At 40.3% G+C, this 20,713-nt stretch overlaps 1 pseudogene; it reads right to left on the bottom strand.

Annotated features, from left to right (window-relative positions):
• Positions 1-19,599: 19,599 nt before the first annotated feature.
• LOC102283358 (eukaryotic translation initiation factor 4E-like) overlaps positions 19,600-20,713 on the bottom strand; it is a 50,330-nt pseudogene continuing 49,216 nt past the window's right edge.

Here is a 20,713-nt window from a genome sequence, read left to right on the forward strand (position 1 = left end):
AGGTAATTACTAATAAGTATGATCCCATTGCCATTTACTTTATTGTTTTGGGTTCGAGTTTATACACCATTTTTGTGTTTCCTGTCTAGAGAATATCCTTTAGTATTTGTTGGAGAGCTGGTTTGGTGGTGCAGAATTCTCTCAGCTTTTGCTTGTCTGAAAAGCTTTTGATTTCTCCTTCATACTTGAATGAGATCCTTGCTGGGTACAATAATCTGGGCTGTAGGTTATTTTCTTTCATCATTTTAAGTATGTCTTGCCATTCCTCCTGGCTTGAAGAGTTTCTATTGAAAGATCAGCTGTTATCCTTATGGGAATTCCCTTGTGTGTAATTTGTTGTTTTTCCCTTGCTGCTTTTAATATTTGTTCTTTGTGTTTGATCTTTGTTAATTTGATTAATATGTGTCTTGGGGTGTTTCTCCTTGGGTTTATCCTGTTTGGGACTCTCTGGGTTTCTTGGACTTGGGTGATTATTTCCTTCCCCATTTTAGGAAGTTTTCAACTATTATCTCCTCAAGTATTTTCTCATTGTCTTTCTTTTTGTCTTCTTCTTCTGGAACCCCTATGATTCAATGTTGTAGCGTTTAATATTGTCCTGGAGGTCTCTGAGATTGTCCTCATTTCTTTTAATTCGTTTTTCTTTTATCCTCTCTGATTCATTTATTTCTACCATTCTATCTTCTAATTCACTAATCCTATCTTCTGCCTCTGTTATTCTACTATTTGTTGGCTCCAGAGTGTTTTTAATTTCATTTATTGCATTATTCATTATATATTGACTCTTTTTTATTTCTTCTAGGTCCTTGTTAAACTTTTCTTGCATCTTCTCAGTCCTTGTCTCCAGGCTATTTATCTGTGATTCCATTTTAATTTCAAGATTTTGGATCAATTTCACTATCATTATTTGGAATTCTTTATCAGGTAGATTCCCTATCTCTTCCTCTTTTGTTTGGTTTGGTGGGCATTTATCCTGTTCCTTTATCTGCTGGGTATTCCTCTGTCTCTTCATCTTGTTTAAATTGCTGAGTTTGGGAGTCCTTTCTGTATTCTGGCAGTTTGTGGAGTTCTCTTTATTGTGGCGTTTCCTCTGTGTGTGTGGGTATGTAGAGGTGGCTTGTCAAGGTTTCCTGGTTAGGGAAGCTTGTGTCGGTGTTCTGGTGGGTGGAGCTGTATTTCTTCTCTTTGTTCAGTCGCTATGGGGAGGGAGGGAGGGATGCTGCAAACAAATGACACTGGCGTCGCTCCCAGTGCCTCAGCCACCCTGGGTCTGCCCCGCTCACAGCGCGTGTAGCCTCCTGCCCACACTGCTCAGGCTCTAGGTTGTTCCGCCGGGAACAATCCGAGGCTGGCCCTGGGTTGCATGCACCTCCCAGGTCCAAGCCGCTCAGGTTCAGGCACTCAGGTAGTCCTCAGAGGCGCAGACTCAGTTGGGGCTGCGTTTTGTGCTCTTCCCAGGTCCGAGCAGCTCAGGTGATGAGGTGTTTGGCAAGCGCCAATGCTGCGACTTATCGCCTCCCCGCCACTTGGTTATCTGGGTGTAAAACCGGCACACCTTCTCAGGCAGATGTTGACCGTCCAGACCCCCAATAAATTTTAGTTAGCAAAGAAGCCAGTTTTATAGATAATGTCTCTCTGGGGCTGCGATTGTCCCCTTCCGGCTCTGGCTGCCTGTCACCGGAGGGGGAAGGTTTGCAGCTGGCTACCTCTGTTTAGTCCTTTGTACCGTGCGCGGGCTGGCGGTGTCTTAGGTTAGGGCTGGCTTTTCGCATGGTAGATATCCCACAGTCTGGTTTGCTAGCCCAAATTATTTCGCTCAGATAGTGCTCAAGGTATTCAGGCCAGATTCTTACTCTCAGCGATGCAGCCCGTGCCGTGCCTCCCTGCCCAGCCCCCGCTTGCTAATGGCGGATGCAGGCGTCTGCGCTGCTTCTCCCCTGGAGGAGTTACTGTAGGGCTTGCAATCTGCGAGTTTTAATTGTTTGTTTATTTTTTCTCCCTGTTATGTTGTCCTCTGTGCTTCCAAAGCTCGGCACGGATTCGGCAGTGAGAAGGTTTCCTGGTGTTTGGAAACTTCTCTCTTTTTAAGACTCCCTTCCCGGGACGGAACTCCGTCCCTCCCTCTTTTGTCTCTTTTATTGTCTTTAATATTTTTTCCTACCTCCTTTCGAGGAGTTGGGTTGCTTTTCTGGGTGCCTGATGTCCTCTGCCGGCATTCAGAAGTTGTTTTGTGGAATTTACTCGACGTTTAAATGCTCTTTTGATGAATTTGTGGGGGAGAAAGTGTTTTCCCCGTCCTACTCCTCCGCCATCTTGGCGCCTTCCCCAAGCCAGTTTTTCACTCTTCTCTTTCATCTTCATCAAGAGGGCCTTTAGTTACTCTTTGCTTTCTGCTATAAGATTGGTGTCATCTTCATATCTGAGGTTATTGATATTTCTCCCAGCAATCTTGATTCCAGCCTTTGACTTACCCAGCATGGCATATTGCATGATATACTCTGCAGATAAGTTAAACAAGGAGGTGGTAATGTACAGCCTTGACCTACTCCTTTCCCAATTTTGAACCAGACTTGCCAAAGCAATCAGGAAAAAAAAAAAAAAAACAAAAATATAAAGCTGGAGGCATAACCATTCCAGACTTCAGACAACGTTAAAAAGCTACAGTAATCAAAACAACATGGTATTGTCATAGAAATAGACATAATGATTAATGAAACAGAATTGTTGTTGCTTTTTAGTTGATAAGTCATGTCGACTGTTTCGCAACTACATGGACTGCAGCCCGCCAAACTCATCTGTCCATGGGATTTCCCAGGCAACTGTACCAGAGTGGGTTGCCATTTCCTTCTCCAGAGAATCTTCCTGACCTAGGGACTGAACCTGCCTATCCTGCAATGGCAAGCAAATTCTTTACCACAGAGCCACCAGGGCACAATAGAATGTTAGTCAGCCATAAAAAAGAATGAAATACTGTCATCAGCAATCTGGATGGAAATAGAATTATCACACTAAGTGAAGTAAGTCAGACAGTAAAAGACAAATATATTACTTATCTGTAGAATCTAAAAAATAATTCAAGTGAACTTATTCACAAAACAGAAACAGATGCACAGACATAGAAAACAAACTTATGGTTCAGTTCAGTTCAGTTTAGTTCAGTTGCTCAGTCGTGTCCCACTCTTTGCGACCCTATGAATCACAGCACGCCAGGCCTCCCTGTCCATCACCATCTCCCAGAGTTCACTCAGACTCACGTTCATCCAGTCAGTGATGCCATCCAGCCATCTCATCCTCTGCTGTCCCCTTCTCCTCCTGCCCCCAATCCCTCCCAGCATCAGAGTCTTTTCCAATGAGTCAACTCTTCACATGAGGTGGCCAAAGTACTGGAGTTTCAGCTTTAGCATCATTCCTTCCAAAGAAATCCCAGGGCTGATCTCCTTCAGAATGGACTGGTTGGATCTCCTTGCACTCCAAGGGGACTCTCAAGAGTCTTCTCCAACACCACAGTTCAAAAGTATCAATTCTTCGGCCCTCAGCTTTCTTCACAGTCCAACTCTCACATCCATACATGACCACAGGAAAAACCATAGCCTTGACTAGACGGACCTTTGTTGGCAAAGTAATGTCTCTGCTTTTCAATATGCTATCTAGGTTGGTCATAACTTTCCTTCCAAGAAGTAAGCGTCTTTTAATTTCATGGCTGCAGTCACCATCTGCAGTGATTTTGGAGCCCAAAAAGATAAAGTCTGACACTGTTTCCCCATCTATTTCCCATGTAGTGATGGGACCAGACGCCATGATCTTAGTTTTCTGAATGCTGAGATTTAAGCCAACTTTTTCACTTTCCTCTTTCACTTTCATCAAGAGACTTTTTAGTTCCTCTTCACTTTCTGCCATAAGGGTGGTGTCATCTGCATATCTGAGGTTATTGATATTTTCCTGGCAATCTTGATTCCAGTTTGTGCTTCCTCCAGTCTAGCATTTCTCATGATGTACTCTGCATAGAAGTTAAATAAGCAGGGTGACAATATACAGCCTTGATGGACTCCTTTTCCTATTTGGAACCAGTCTGTTGTTCCATGTCCAGTTCTAACTGTTGCTTCCTGACCTGCATACAGGTTTCTCAAGAGGCAGATCAGGTGGTCTGGTATTCCCATCTCTTGAAGAATTTTCCACAGTTTATTGTGATCCACACAGTCAAAGGCTTTGGCATAGTCAATAAAGCAGAAATAGATGCTTTTCTGGAACTCTCTTGCTTTTTCCATGATCCAGCAGATGTTGGCAATTTGATCTCTGGTTCCTCTGCTTTTTTTAAAACCAGCTTGAACATCTGGAAGTTCATGGTTCATGTATTACTGAAGCCTGGCTTGGAGAATTAGAGCATTACTTTACTAGCGTGTGAGATGAGTGGAATTGTGTGGTAGTTTGAGCATTCTTTGGCATTACCTTTCTTTGGGATTGGAATGAGAACTGACCTTTTCCAGTCCTGTGGCCACTGCTGAGTTTTCCAAATTTGCTGGCACATTAAGTGCAGCACTTTCACAGCATCATCTTTCAGGATTTGAAATAGCTCAACTGGAATGCCATCACCTCCACTAGCTTTGTTTGTAGTGATGCTTTCTAAGGCCCACTTGACTTCACATTCCAAGATGGCTGGCTCTAGATGAGTGATCACACCATTATGATTATCTTGGTCATGAAGATCTTTTTTGTACAGTTCTTCTGTGTATTCTTGCCACCTCTTCTTAATATCTTCTGCTTCTGTTAAGTCCATACCATTTCTGTCCTTTATTGAGCCCATCTTTGCATGAAATGTTCCCTTGGTATCTCTAATTTTCCTGAAAAGATCTCTAGTCTTTCCAATTTTGTTGTTTTCCTCTATTTCTTTGCATTGGTCACTGAGGAAGGCTTTCTTACCTCTTCTTGCTATTCTTTGGAACTCTGCATTCAGATGCTTATATCTTTCCTTTTCTCCTTTGCTTTTCACTTCCCTTCTTTTCACAGCTATTTGTAAGGCCTCCTAAGACAGCCATTTTGCTTTTTTGCATTTCTTTTCCATGGGGATGGTCTTACCAAAGGTCAAAGAAGGAAAGGGATGAATAAATTAGGAGTATGTGATTGACAGATACACACTACTAAACATAAAAAGGAAGGATTTACTGTATAGCACATAGAATTACATTCACTATCATAAAGTAACCTATAAAGGAGAAGAATCTGAAAAAAGAATATATATATATTCACATATATATAAAAACTGAATTACTTTGCTGTACACCTGAAACTAACACAATTTTGTAAATCAAATATACTTCTTTTTCTTTTAATTTCTTATTTATTGATTGCATGCCCTTATGTACAATTTGAATAGGAAAAGCAGAATAAAAGCTTTCATTCTTTCCCTTTATTCCAAAAAGAATGAACTGGCCTCCAGGCATCAACAAAATGAGCCCAGAATTTTGTTATTGTTGCTACTATTATTATCCTTATGATTTAATGGATTTAATGAATTTGATTTGTTTTTAGCCTGTAGCATTATTAGCTTTCTTGAGGCTACAGTTCTCCTATCTTGTCCATTGAAGCCTCTTCAGACAGACTCTGAGTCTTTTTGGCATGACCCTAGGAGGCTGAAAGTTTCTTGCTTTCTGCTCATGTAATACACTTCCTTCTTCAGTTCAGTTCAGTTCAGTGGCTCAGTTGTGTCTGACTCTTTGCGATCCCATGAACTACAGCTCGCCGGCCTCCCAGTCCATCATCAACTCCCGGAGTTTACCCAATTCATGTCCATTGAATCAGTGATGCCATCTAACCATCTCATCCTCTGTCGTCCCCTTCTTCTGCCTTCAATCTTTACCGGCATCAGGTCTTTTCAAATGAGTCAGCTCTTCTCATCAGGTGGCCAAAGTATTGGAGTTTCAGCTTCAACATCAGTCCTTCCAATGAATATTCAGGACTGATTTCCTTTAGGATTGACTGGTTGGATCTCCTTGCAATCCAAGGGACTCTCAAGAGTCTTCTCCAACACCACCATTCAAAAGCATAAATTCTTTGCTGCTCAGCTTTCTTTACAGTCCAGATCTCACATCCATACATGACTACTGGAAAAGCCATACCTTTGATTAGAAAAACTTTTGTTGGATACAGCCTTGATGGACTCCTTTTCCTATTTGGAACCAGTCTGTTGTTCCATGTCCAGTTCTAACTGTTGCTTCCTGACCTGCATACAGGTTTCTCAAGAGGCAGATCAGGTGGTCTGGTATTCCCATCTCTTGAAGAATTTTCCACAGTTTATTGTGATCCACACAGTCAAAGGCTTTGGCATAGTCAATAAAGCAGAAATAGATGCTTTTCTGGAACTCTCTTGCTTTTTCCATGATCCAGCAGATGTTGGCAATTTGATCTCTGGTTCCTCTGCTTTTTTAAAACCAGCTTGAACATCTGGAAGTTCATGGTTCATGTATTACTGAAGCCTGGCTTGAGAATTAGAGCATTACTTTACTAGCGTGTGAGATGAGTGGAATTGTGTGGTAGTTTGAGCATTCTTTGGCATTACCTTTCTTTGGGATTGAATGAGAACTGACCTTTTCCAGTCCTGTGGCCACTGCTGAGTTTTCCAAATTTGCTGGCACATTAAGTGCAGCACTTTCACAGCATCATCTTTCAGGATTTGAAATAGCTCAACTGGAATGCCATCACCTCCACTAGCTTTGTTTGTAGTGATGCTTTCTAAGGCCCACTTGACTTCACATTCCAAGATGGCTGGCTCTAGATGAGTGATCACACCATTATGATTATCTTGGTCATGAAGATCTTTTTTGTACAGTTCTTCTGTGTATTCTTGCCACCTCTTCTTAATATCTTCTGCTTCTGTTAAGTCCATACCATTTCTGTCCTTTATTGAGCCCATCTTTGCATGAAATGTTCCCTTGGTATCTCTAATTTTCCTGAAAAGATCTCTAGTCTTTCCAATTTTGTTGTTTTCCTCTATTTCTTTGCATTGGTCACTGAGGAAGGCTTTCTTACCTCTTCTTGCTATTCTTTGGAACTCTGCATTCAGATGCTTATATCTTTCCTTTTCTCCTTTGCTTTTCACTTCCCTTCTTTTCACAGCTATTTGTAAGGCCTCCTAAGACAGCCATTTTGCTTTTTTGCATTTCTTTTCCATGGGGATGGTCTTACCAAAGGTCAAAGAAGGAAAGGGATGAATAAATTAGGAGTATGTGATTGACAGATACACACTACTAAACATAAAAAGGAAGGATTTACTGTATAGCACATAGAATTACATTCACTATCATAAAGTAACCTATAAAGGAGAAGAATCTGAAAAAGAATATATATATATTCACATATATATAAAAAACTGAATTACTTTGCTGTACACCTGAAACTAACACAATTTTGTAAATCAAATATACTTCTTTTTCTTTTAATTTCTTATTTATTGATTGCATGCCCTTATGTACAATTTGAATAGGAAAAGCAGAATAAAAGCTTTCATTCTTTCCCTTTATTCCAAAAGAATGAACTGGCCTCCAGGCATCAACAAAATGAGCCCAGAATTTTGTTATTGTTGCTACTATTATTATCCTTATGATTTAATGGATTTAATGAATTTGATTTGTTTTTAGCCTGTAGCATTATTAGCTTTCTTGAGGCTACAGTTCTCCTATCTTGTCCATTGGAAGCCTCTTCAGACAGACTCTGAGTCTTTTTGGCATGACCCTAGGAGGCTGAAAGTTTCCTTGCTTTCTGCTCATGTAATACACTTCCTTCTTCAGTTCAGTTCAGTTCAGTGGCTCAGTTGTGTCTGACTCTTTGCGATCCCATGAACTACAGCTCGCCGGCCTCCCAGTCCATCATCAACTCCCGGAGTTTACCCAATTCATGTCCATTGAATCAGTGATGCCATCTAACCATCTCATCCTCTGTCGTCCCCTTCTTCTGCCTTCAATCTTTACCGGCATCAGGTCTTTTCAAATGAGTCAGCTCTTCTCATCAGGTGGCCAAAGTATTGGAGTTTCAGCTTCAACATCAGTCCTTCCAATGAATATTCAGGACTGATTTCCTTTAGGATTGACTGGTTGGATCTCCTTGCAATCCAAGGGACTCTCAAGAGTCTTCTCCAACACCACCATTCAAAAGCATAAATTCTTTGCTGCTCAGCTTTCTTTACAGTCCAGATCTCACATCCATACATGACTACTGGAAAAGCCATACCTTTGATTAGAAAACCTTTTGTTGGTAAAGTAATGTCTCTGCTTTTTAATATGCTATCACGGTTGGTCCTAGCTTTTCTTCCAAGGAGCAAGCATCTTTTAATTTCATGGCTGCAGTCACCATCTGCAGTGATTTTGGAGCTCCCCCAAAATAAAGTCTGTCACTGTTTCCATTGTTTCCCCATCTATTTGCCATGAAGTGATTGGATTGGATGCCATGATGTATTTTTTGAATTTTGACCTTTAAGCCAATTTTTTCACTCTCCTCTTTCACTTTCATCAGAGGCTCTTTATTATTTTTTAATTAATTTATTTATTCCCTTTCGTTTTTATTATTATTTTTTGTTGTTGAAATATTTTTTTTTATTTTTTAACTTTACAATATTGTATTGGTTTTGCCATATATCAACATGAATCTGCCACAGGTATACACGTGTTCCCCATCTTGAACCCTCCTCCCTCCCCCCTTTTACTTTACAATATTGTATTGATTTGGCCATATATCAAAATGCATCTGCCATGGGTGTACACGTGTTCCGCATCCTGAACCCCTCTCCCACCTCCCTCCTCATACCATCCCTCTGGTTCATCCCAGTGCACCAGCCCCAAGCTTCCTGTATCCAGCATCGAACCTGGACTAACGATTCATTTCTTATATGATATTATACATGCTTTAATGCCATTCTCCCAAATCATGCCCTCCCTCCCTCTCCCACAGAGTCCGAAAGACTGTTCTATACATCTGTGTCTCTTTTGCTGTCTTGCATACAGGGTTGTCGTTACCATCTTTCTAAATTCCATATATATGTGTTAGTATACTGTATTTGTATTTTTATTTCTGGCTTACTTCATGCCGTATAATAGGCTCCAGTTTCACCCACCTCATTAGAACTGATTCAAATGTATTCTTTTTAATGGCTGAGTAATACTCCATTGTGTATATGTATCACAGCTTTCTTATCCATTCGTTTGCTGATGGACATCTAGGTTGCTTCCATGTCCTGGCTATTATTAACAGTGCTGCGATGAACATTGGGGTACATGTGTCTCTTTCAATTCTGGTTTCCTGAGTGTGTATGCCCAGCAGTGGGATTGCTGGGTCATATGGCAGTTCTATTTCCACTTTTTTAAGGAATCTCCACACTGTCCTCCATAGTGACTGTACTAGTTTGCATTCCCACCAATAGTGTAAGAGGGTTCCCTTTTCTACACATCCTCTCCAGCATTTATTGCTTGTAGACTTTTGGATTGCAGCCTTTCTGACTGGTGTGAAATGGTACCTCATTGTGGTTTTGATTTGCATTTCTCTGATAATGAGTGATGTTGAGCATCTTTTCATGCATTTGTTAGCCATCTGTATGTCTTCTTTGGAGAAATGTCTATTTAGTTCTTTGGCCCATTTTTTGATTGAGTCATTTATTTTTCTGGAATTGAGCTGCAGGAGTTGCTTGTATATTTTTGAGATTAGTTGTTTGTCAGTTGCTTCATTTGCTATTATTTTCTCCCATTCTGAAGGCTGTTTTTTCACCTTGCTTATAGTTTCTTTTGTTGTGCAGAAGCTTTTAACTTTAATTAGATCCCATTTGTTTATTTTTGCTTTTATTTCCAATATTCTGGGAGGTGGGTCATAGAGGATCCTGCTGTGATGTAAGTCGGAGAGTGTTTTGCCTATGTTCTCCTCTAAGAGTTTTATAGTTTCTGGTCTTATGTTTAGATCTTTAGTCCATTTTGAGTTGCAACAAAAAGAATAAAATACTTAGGAATATATCTACCTAAAGAAACTAAAGACCTATATATAAAAAACTATAAAACACTGATGAAAGAAATCAAAAAAGACACTAATAGATGGAGAAATATACCATTTTCATGGATCAGAAGAATCAATATAGTGAAAATGAGTATACTACCCAAAGCAATCTATAGATTCAATGCAATCCCTATCAAACTACCAGTGATATTTTTCACAGAGCTAGAACAAATAATTTCACAATTTGTATGGAAATACAAAAAACCTTGAATAGCCAAAGCAATCTTGAGAAAAGAATGGAACTGGAGGAATCAAGCTGCCTGACTTCAGGCTCTACTACAAAGCCACAGTCATCAAGACAGTATGGTACTGGCACAAAGACAGAAATATAGATCAATGGAACAAAATAGAAAGCCCAGAGATAAACCCATGCACCCATGGACACCTTATCTTTTACAAAGGAGGCAAGAATATACAATGGAGAAAAGACAATCTCTTTAACAAGTGGTGCTGGGAAAACTGGTCAACCACTTGTAAAAGAATGAAACTAGAACACTTTCTAACACCATACACAAAAATAAACTCAAAATGGATTAAAGAGGCTCTTTAGATATTCTTCACTTTCTGCATAAGATTGGTGTCATCTGCATATCTGAAGTTATTGGTATTTCTCCCAGCAACCTTGATTCAAGCTTGTGCTTCATCCAGCCTGGCATTTTGCATGATATACTCTGCATATAAGTTAAATAAGCAGTATGACAATATACAACCTTGACGTACTCCTTTCCCAATTTGGAACCAGTCTGTTGTTCCATATCTGATTCTAACTGTTGCTTCTTGACCTGCATACAGATTTCTCAAGAGGCAGGTAAGGTGGCTTGGTATTCCCGTCTCTTTAAGAACTTTCTACAGTTTGTTGTGATCCACACAGTCAAAGGCTTTGGCATAGTCAATAGAGCAGAAGTTTTTCTGGAATTGTCTTACTTTTTTGATGAGCCAACAGATGTTGGCAATAGGATCTCTCATTCCTCTGCCTTTTCTAAATCCAGCTTGAACATCAGGAAGTTCACGGTTCATGTACAGTTGACGCCTGGCTTGGAGAATTTTGAGCATTACTTTACTAGCGTGTGAGATGAGTGCAATTGTGCGGTAGTTTGAGCATTCTTTGGCATTGCCTTTCTTGGGATTGGAATGAAAACTGACCTTTTTCAGTCCTGTGGCCACTGCTGAGTGTTCCAAATTTGCTGGCATATTGAGTGCAGCACTTTCACAGCATCATCTTTCAGGATTTGAAATAGCTCAATTGTAGAAAACATATAACCCCAAAGTCAAATTTGTAAAACACACTAAACTGAGAACAATCTATTGTTTATTTTGTATTCAAAAATATAAGCTCACATATACATACACACCTATATATTACATGTAATATGTGTATATTTTACCTCTACCCTGACCAGATAAATGAAGCATGCTACATGCAACAGATTTTTTCCATCTTTCTTTTCTCTTAAAAAATATATCCTGGAGTTTACTCCCCAGCATAATCTCTTTTAATAGTAAGACAGTACTCCAGTTTCTGTATGCACCACCAATTTATATGTCAGGATTTGGATGTACCACTCAGCTAGGACTCCTTATATCCTATTCAAAGCCTGAGGTTCCTTTGGCACATAGAGAGATCAAAGGCAAGCTGCAAGTCTAGGCACAGGTTTATTTATGTCCACTTCACTCTCACCCTGGAAGTGTTGGCCTTTAGAGCCCTGACTCTATGTCAATGTGGTCTATTTGCAGTCCTATTTTAGGAGGCTTGGAGTTTTGACTTGAATTCCTTCTGACCTAAAAATCAGTTTTCTTGCTGTTTGTGTATAGAGAAGATTCCCAGGGGAAAATACCTCTGAGTCTTTGGCTTACCTTTTCTGTTTTTTTGTCTTCTTTTAAAGTGTGGTCTGAATAGTTCTTTACTCTCTAGTTAGCTCTTGGATGGGGCTTCCCAGGTGGCACTAGTAGTGAAGAACCTTCCCGTCAATGTGGGAGTCATAAGAGATCTGGGTTCGATCCCTGGGTTGGAAGATACTCTGGAGGGGGGCATGGCCACCAACTCCAGCATTCTTCCCTGGAGAATCCCCTGGACAGAGGCTGGTGGGCTACAGTCCATAGGGTCACAAACAGTTGGACACAACTGAAGTGACAGCATGCCCACATATATGTAACTTTTGGATGCTTTTAAGATGATATATTTTAGCATAATCCAGATAGTTTAGCTTTTCCTAGAACAAGAGCTGGTCTGAATTGCTCAGTTTATCATTGCTAGAACAATTTATTACTTCCATAGTTGGGAAAAATTAAACAGAAGCATTTATAATAATTTGGGGTATAAATGTCAGTTCTGACTATGGATGCTGAATCAAAAAGTCATGTTAGCATTAGCATCTTCTCCTTTTGTGTATGGGCTTCCCAGGTGGTATGGTGATAAAGAATCAGCCTGCCAATGCAGGAGATGCAAGAGATGTGGGTTTGATCCTTAGGTCAGGAAGATCCCCTGGAGTATGAAATGGCCCTACTCCTGTATTCTTGCCTGGAAAATTCCATGGGCAGAGGAGCCTAGTGAGCTACAGTCCATGAGGCTGCAAAGAGTAGGACACACATTAGCAACTGAGCACTGTTTGTCTGTATAGTTCTTTTTGATCACATAAGTTTAAGCACCTTAGAAAATAAAGCTTCTGTGTGAGCCTTGGGATGTTCCAAAAGCAGTTACAGGTTAATGGACCATGATTTGTAGGGAGGTACTGCAGATATTTTTAAAGAAAGTCTTCCAATACATCCAAATCTCATTATCCAAAGCTGAGAGAGACTGCAGAAGCAAGGCAGAGTCTCAGAGCCCAGCAATCATTTCTCAGATAGAGATGTGAGGGAATGAACAGATACATAGAAGGAACAAATCAGAGATCACTTGTTTCTAGGCCTGAACTTCGCAAAAAGGAGCCCAGTGCTACATGTGACCTGAGTGGTCGCTGGGAGAACATCAAGGACAGTTTACATGGACTATGCATGCAATTATCATGTGCCCAATTGTGCACCTCATTTTCTACACTAAGGCCCTCTTCAGGAGATGCTGTAGCATTTGATATAAAAAGTCATGCAGATGACCTCTGCAGAAGGGCTTTTTGTCCAGTGCATCTGTGCCTAGGGCCAGAATGAGGTGAGAGACATGGGCCCACAGTGTAGCCAGTTGTCTCTCAGGAGAGCTTAAGGGAGTGTTATCAGCAGCTGCTGAGGAGGGAGGAAGCATGATGAGAATGGAACTGAGTCAAGCCCCATCTGTCCCCACCAGTATCCTGGGCACCATGGACCCCAGCATCAGACACTCAGCCTTGTTCCCTAGACCTGAATTTCCATGCTATGATGGTCCCCAGGACTGAAAGAGAGCACTGACAGCCAGGGGTCAAGAAGAGCAGGAAAAGTAAGGCAAAAATGTGTCTAATTTTGTTGAAAAGAGATGCAGGGCCCCATCTGGTCTTTGCTGCTGATTCTATATGGCCAAAAAAGTGGCATGTGAAGGGCTTATGGATGGTGCAGCATCTGTGTGAACAGAAGCTCCTCTGTGTGACTCCAGCTATTATCCACGTGGTAAGCAATGGAGTGAAAATTAAAACAGTGAAAGAAGGCCATGTTGGTGTTTGTGATCTAGTCTTGCCTCAGGAGGAAAGCCCTCTCATGCTGAAGTGACTTCTGTTTGTAGTCCTCCTTCTCAGGCACCCAGGTCCTGCTTGGTGATTGCTGCTGTCCATGGAGAATCAGAGTTCTGTTGGGCTGGTATACAGGTCAACAGCTCCCTAAGCACTCTGTCTGGAGAACATATTAACTTCAGATCCTCAGATCCTAAGCTGGGTGAGCAAAGTATCTCTTGTTGTTCAGTCCCCAAGTTATGTCTGACTCTTTGTGACCCCATGGATTACAGCACACCAGGCTTCTCTGTCCTTCACTATCTTCCAGAGTACATTGCTCTTCTTTAGGATTGGAATGAAAACTGACATTTTGCAGTCCTGTGGCTACTGATCAGTTTTCCGAATTTGCTGGCATATTGAGTACAGCACTTTAAGAGCATCATCTTTTGGGATTTGAAATAGCTCAGCTGGAATTCCATCACCTCCACTAGCTTTGTTTTTACTAATGCTTCCTAAGGACCACTTGACTTCACACTCTAGGATGTCTGGTTCTAGGTAAGTGATAACACCATCGTGGTTATCTGGGTCATTAAGATCTTTTTTGTATAGTTCTGTGTATTTTTGCTCTCTTTTCTTAATATCTTCTGCTTCTGTTAGATCCATGACATTTCTGTCCTTTATTGTGCCCATCTTCACATAAAATGTTCCCTTGGTATTTCTAATTTTCTTGAAGAGATCTCTAGTCTTTCCCATTCTATTGTTTTCCTTTATTTCTTTGCATTGTTCACTTAGGAAGGCTTTCTTATCTCTCCCTGCTATTCTCTGGAACTCTGCATTCAGATGGGTATGTCTTTCCTCTTCTCCTTTGCCTTTTGCTTCTCTTCTTTTCTCAGCTATTTGTAAGCCCTTTTTTAGTCAACCACTTTGCCTTTTTGCATTTCTTTTTCTTGGAGATGGATTTGGTCACCACCTCTGGTACACTGTTATGAACCTCCATCCATAGTTTTTCTGACACTCTATCAGATCTAGTCCCTTGAGTCTATTTGTCATTTCCTTTGTATAGTCATAAGGGATTTGATTTAGGTCATACCTGAATGATCTAGTGGTTTCCCCTACTGTCTTCAATTTAAGTTTGAATTTTGCATTAAGGAGTTCATGATCTCTGGATGACTCTATTTTCCAGAGTGAATAATTCATTTTCTCCTATTTGCAGAGGCAGTCTGCTGGCCTTCCCTGTCCTGTCCCTGGGTTTTAGGACCGCCCCTAGATCATGTGGAGGCCTGGCTGATCGTTCCCTACCTTCCTACTGCAGAGTTCGGTGACAGCTTTCAGAGTGTCTGCTGGCATTGGAACCCACTGATTCCAGAGAAGGAGATACTTACAGGACATATACATACATGCAAAGCTATCCATTTACTTATTAGATGCTGGCTCATCTCCATTTCTTTTATTTTCTTTGTTATTTTTTTCCTCCTTCAGATTTCAGTTTCTTCTCCTCCTTCAGAAATCCTTTTTTCAACAACATAAAAGAGTAAATTCCCTCAGACTAGTCTGAGTAAAAACCAAAAAAGAATTTTAAAAAAGAGAGACTGGCCCAGTTTCTGACATGTTGAGTTCTCTGTTGCCATCAATAAAAATAAAATAAAATAAAATGGCCAGTACAATGTAGAGAGTTGCTTTCTCAAAGTCGGTGTGATTTCCCCCTTAGTTAGCATATCTGAACCAGTATCTAAAGTTTACCTCTTTTCATCCTATTAATAACATCTCTGGAATTTGTACATTGCTGGATCTGGCAGCTTTGATGAACGTTTTTGTCATCTGTTCTATTGGTTCTTATAATTCACTGTCCATCTGCCTGGACTATCCCCTGCAGATTGGCCCACTTTGGAAGCATTTACATGGGTCCTAATGAAGATTATGCACCATTCACTGAGATGCTGGTCTCAGAAACTGGGATCAAGAAGCTGCTTCACAGATTCTATTTACCTGAGGAAAATGTGACCTTAACTGAAATGTGTAAATTGTCCTTGTGACTTCTTTAATATTATGTATAGAAATTTCATCATACTTTTACTTGCCATACTTAAAGGTTATGTTATCAATAAGTTTAAAAAAAACATAAAATTACCATAAGATCCATCAATTCCACTTCTAGGTATATACCACAAAGCTTTAAAAGCAGGAACTCAAACACATTTGCACGTTTATGTTCATAGTAACATTACTCACAATAGCCAAAAGAAAATAATTCAAAAGTTCATCAAAAGATAAATGGATAAACAAAATGTGGTCTATACATACAATGGAATAGTATTCAGTCTTAAAATAGAATGGCACATGCTACAGCATGGATTAGCTCTGAGAACTTTATGCTAAGTGAAAAGTAGCCAGTCACAAAAGGACAAATATTGTATGATTCCATTTATACAAAGTAGCTAGAGAAAACAAACCCACAGAGATAGAAAGAAGAATGGTTGCCATGGGCTGGGGAGTGAGAAGAAAATGGGGAGTTGTACATTAATGAATACAGAGTTTTAGTTTGGGAAGCTGAGAAGTTGGAAGACAGATGGATGTTGGTGATTGTAACATGACAATGTGAATGTCATTGCTAAAGAAAATTTAAGAAGCTAAAGTGCTAAACTGAAGCTTCAGGGTTATTTTGATTCAAAAACACCTTGGAATCCATATCTACACTGTTCCACCACCTAGAACAGTGGTGATGTTCATGGATTTTTCAGTGAAGTAACTTACCATAGTTCTGACACCCAGACACAGATGGAGGAGTATGGAAGATCTTCAACATGGCTACAACATGACCTCATTGTATTCTTGGGGCTATCAAATCCAATTTGGCACAGTTTTAAAAAGGGAAATATTTTAGTCAAGTTAAAGTATTCTTGATGAAAATGTCTACACTAAATCCAAGTGCAGCTTTGTTTTGACATCTAGTTTATAGGAGACTGTCAAATGATGCAAAAAATGACATCACCATCAAATCCAGAACTTGGACATTTCATGAGGCAATTGTCCTAGTCTCTTCCAAATATCATGATCAAAAAGGACTGAGAAGATGCAGTCACCAAATACAACATGTCAATCTTGGTTGCATCTACTTTTTTTTTTTTAATTGAGCTATAAAAAACATTTCAGAGAGGGGGTGGTCCCAAGATGGTGGAGGAATAGGGGAGACCACTTTCTCCCTTGTGAATTCATCAAAAGATCATTTGAATGCTGAGCAACTTACACAAAACAACTTCTGAACACTGGCGAGGACACCAGGCACCCAGAAAGGCAGACCAATCTCTTCAAAAGGAGGTAGGACAAAATATAAAAGACAAAAAGAGAGACAAAAGAGTTAAGGACAGAGACCTGTCCTGGGGAGGGAGTCCTGAAGGAGGAGAAGTTTCCAAACAGCAGGAAACCCTTTCACAGGCAGGTCTGTGGGGAGTTTTGGACTCTCAGAGAGCAACGTAACTGGGAGAAGGAAAAAACTACAGAATACACGCCTAACCACAAGGGCCAGTGGAGAAGTAGCCCAGACGCTCGTGTATGCCACCTGGGAGTGGGGGCTGGACAGAGAGGCATGGGCTGCATAATCAGTGCTTAGGATAAGGACCGGGCCTGAGTGCCCTGAGGACAATCTGAGGGAGCTAATGGGAGACGGCAACCCAAACTGTGGAATTGCCAGAGAGAAAAGAAAGAGAACTTTCCTGCGAAAGGCTCTAACGTGCACACCGGCCTGCTCACAGAACAAAGGATTGCTCCAATACCAAAGAAGAGCTAGCCAGCTGCATACAGGCCCCTCTCCCACTCCCCCTCCCACCCCTGCTGGAGGCTGAGAGGTAGGAGAGCGACACCCAGAGCTAGAAGGCAAGGGGCTGCTGCAATCTTGGCCACAGAGACTGGCATCCTCCACCAAACTGTGAGCAGGCTCCCAGTTGCTAACCACATCTTCCTGGATGGTTGACATCTGCCAGTAGGGTCACAGCCTGAGATCAGCTCCCCAGAGGAGACACACAGCACATCTGAGGCAGTGCTCTCGTGGAGCACCCTGGAAACAAAGTGGCTGGGACTGGGGAGGTGATTAAGATGCAGAGACCACATGGGACAGTGCGCTCACCAAGCACCTGGTCACCGGAGCTGCTTGGACCTGGGAAGGGCACAAAACGCAGGCCCAACTGAGTCTGTGCCCTTGTGGAGTACCCAAGAACCTGAACCTAAGTGGCTTAGACCTGGGAAGTGCACGAAACCCAGGGCCCACTTTGGACAGTTCCCCTGCAGAACAACCTGGAGCCTGAGCACTGTAGACTGGGAAAGCACATGCCCTGTGAGTGGGAGCAAACCCACTGTGGCCAAGACACTGCGAGCACTCCCCACACATGCCAGTGATATTTTTTTGCAGTGTTTCTCCCTTCCCACAGCACGGCTGAACAAGTGAGCCTAAATAAGTGACCACCTTTGCCCCCTTGTGTCAGGGCGGAAATTAGACACTGAAGAGACTTGCAAAAAGAGGATCCAAAATAAAGAAGAAACTGCTCTGGAAGTGACAGGTGCGACAGATTAAAACCCCGTCATTAACATTGACTAAGCATTGGAAGGAGCCTATGCTTGAAAACAAGCACAAGCTGGAACAAGGAACTGTCAAACTGAATTGATCCCATACTGCCCAAAAGAGCTCCAGAGAAATTCCTAGATATATTTTTACTATTACCACTTTTTAATTTTTTAAAAATTTAAGTTCTTTATTACTCCTTTAATTTTCATATTTATAACCTATTACCTTGCAAAAAAAGACTATTTTTTATGATGCTCCCTATTCAATTTATTAAAAATTAAAATAAACTAAATAAGCAAACTTATGCTCCAAACTTATGCTGCTCATGTGGAAGACACAATGGAGACTGTCTTGCAATAATAAGTACAAATTCTTGCTACAGAGATGGAGAAATAAAAGGACAATTCCATTTGCCAAAAGAAAATTCACTGTACACATTTTATTTACAGTTTTGTACACTGTCTTAATATGAATGGGACTGCCTTTCTACTTGACCCAATTTTTTAACCAAAACAAAATAACCTAAATAATACAAAGTGTTAAAATACAGCATAAAGATACAAAAACAGACATACTAATTCTAATTAAGAATGAATTATGATGTTACTTTCTTTTTATAATCCACAATTAAGTTTAGGAAATCACAAAAACATAGATCACTGATTTGAATGAAATGCATAAATTTTTAGTAAAGTGTAGTTAAGTTACAAAAGAAAATTACCAAAGAATGCACAAAATTGATGTTTATTCCACCTTTGTGTCATATTCCTGGATCCTTCACCAATATTACATGAGAAAGAAAAACTAAAGCAAAACAAATGAAAAACTGAAATCAGAATCACTAATCTTATCAAGTGGGAAAAAATAAATTAAAATCTAGCAACCATCAGCAAGAGTATAGCAAAGATAATGCTGTAAAAAGAAACAAAGAAAATTGCCAGAAAACTGTGTGCATCATACTCTTTCAAATCAGCAAAATATGCTCCTGCATACAATAGAACATAAACAAAATCATTGTCTTGTCAGGAATAGAAATGAAAGCTCTTTTTCTTTCTTTCTTTTTTTTTAATAGTGTAGATGGGTCAAATGTGTTTGTAATGGTTAATTCTATTAAGCTATTACAGAGTGGAACAGGAACACATTTATGGATTCTGGGGATGATGTGTACTTAATTCTTTGATTGGAATAATGGACACTCAAAAAAAAAAAAAAAAAAGAAGAAGAAGAAGAAGAAAATATGTACACAGAAGTATTAAGACAAAGGCAAATGAGACTTCTCTTATATCTTAGCCACATTTAGATGGAAATCAAATTTAAATGCAGTCCACGCTTCTTTTGAAGAGGATTTGGTTCGGTTCCAAAATTTCAATTGCTTGAGGCAGTCTCCTATGAGAATACTTAGAAGGTGTCTTCTTAAACGACAAACCTATTTTTAATGGTGGAGCCACTCTGAGTAGCTGTGCCTGCATAGGACTGATAACCAATCACTGTCTTTGGAGGAAGTCGTAACCTTTCCTTGTGCACCTTCTCTACGTGTATAGCAGCTTCTCTGTTTTCACATTCAGTAGTCTACATTGCTATTTTATCACCTTTAGCTCTAACATTAACAATAACTCTACATACATCATCACTGTAGCCATCAAAAGATTCTCCAATAAGGCACAGCAGTGTCTCTAGCCAAAAACAATCGAGGTCACTTCGTCTCTGCTGTTTGTTCAGAGTAATTAGCTGTCATCCTCCTCATTTGTTTTTCTCATCTTCCCACATAGACTCAATACCATCCTTTAAAAGTGAGTAGTCACAGCCAGGCATTAAATTACTAGACAACTGGATGTGGTTGTACAGAGCCCAAAAGTCATCAACAATATCAAACTTAGAGATTAATCAAAGGTTTGCTTGCCAAGTTTTGCTTTTATCATTTTTTAAAAACCAGAGTGCCCATCTGTTCTGTAAAGGGTGTTTAATATAGTGTTCTGGGTTAGCAACCTCCTGATTAGATTCTGTTTTCTCTTCTATGTAGGCGGGGGATTTGGAGTAGGGGTGTTTTCCTAAATTGGGAGGGAAGCCAGTAGAAGAGATAAAGAGAAAATCAAATGGAAAATTAACTTGAAAAGTTAAGTTTCTATTTTCAATAAACTGTGTCTGTGAGATCTTCCAGACGGTAAAGACTCAGAAGAACAGACAGATCTAGACCCATTTGCATTCTCTGAGGCATGCACGCAGAATAGAAAGGGTGAATGAATGGAAGACAGGCACGTGTGAAACCCAGCAGGTCCTGCTGGCAACCACACAGGCAGCAGCTCTCCATAGGCCTCGCTTCTCCCCTAAAATGACCCTATTTTTAATGTAAATTTCATGTATATATATATATATATTTTTTTTTTTTTTTAAATTTTTGTGGTTGGTTTTGTTTTGTATTTTTAATATTGTATTTTTGAGAGTCTAAACTCTACTCTAGATTTTTAATCTTTGCTTTTTGGTATTTGTTATCAATTTTGTACCTTTAAGAATTTAATCTTCAGTATCC

This window comes from Bos mutus, chromosome 21 (assembly GCF_027580195.1).
Source record: "Bos mutus isolate GX-2022 chromosome 21, NWIPB_WYAK_1.1, whole genome shotgun sequence".
In the NCBI taxonomy this organism is placed as follows: Eukaryota; Metazoa; Chordata; class Mammalia; order Artiodactyla; family Bovidae; genus Bos; species Bos mutus.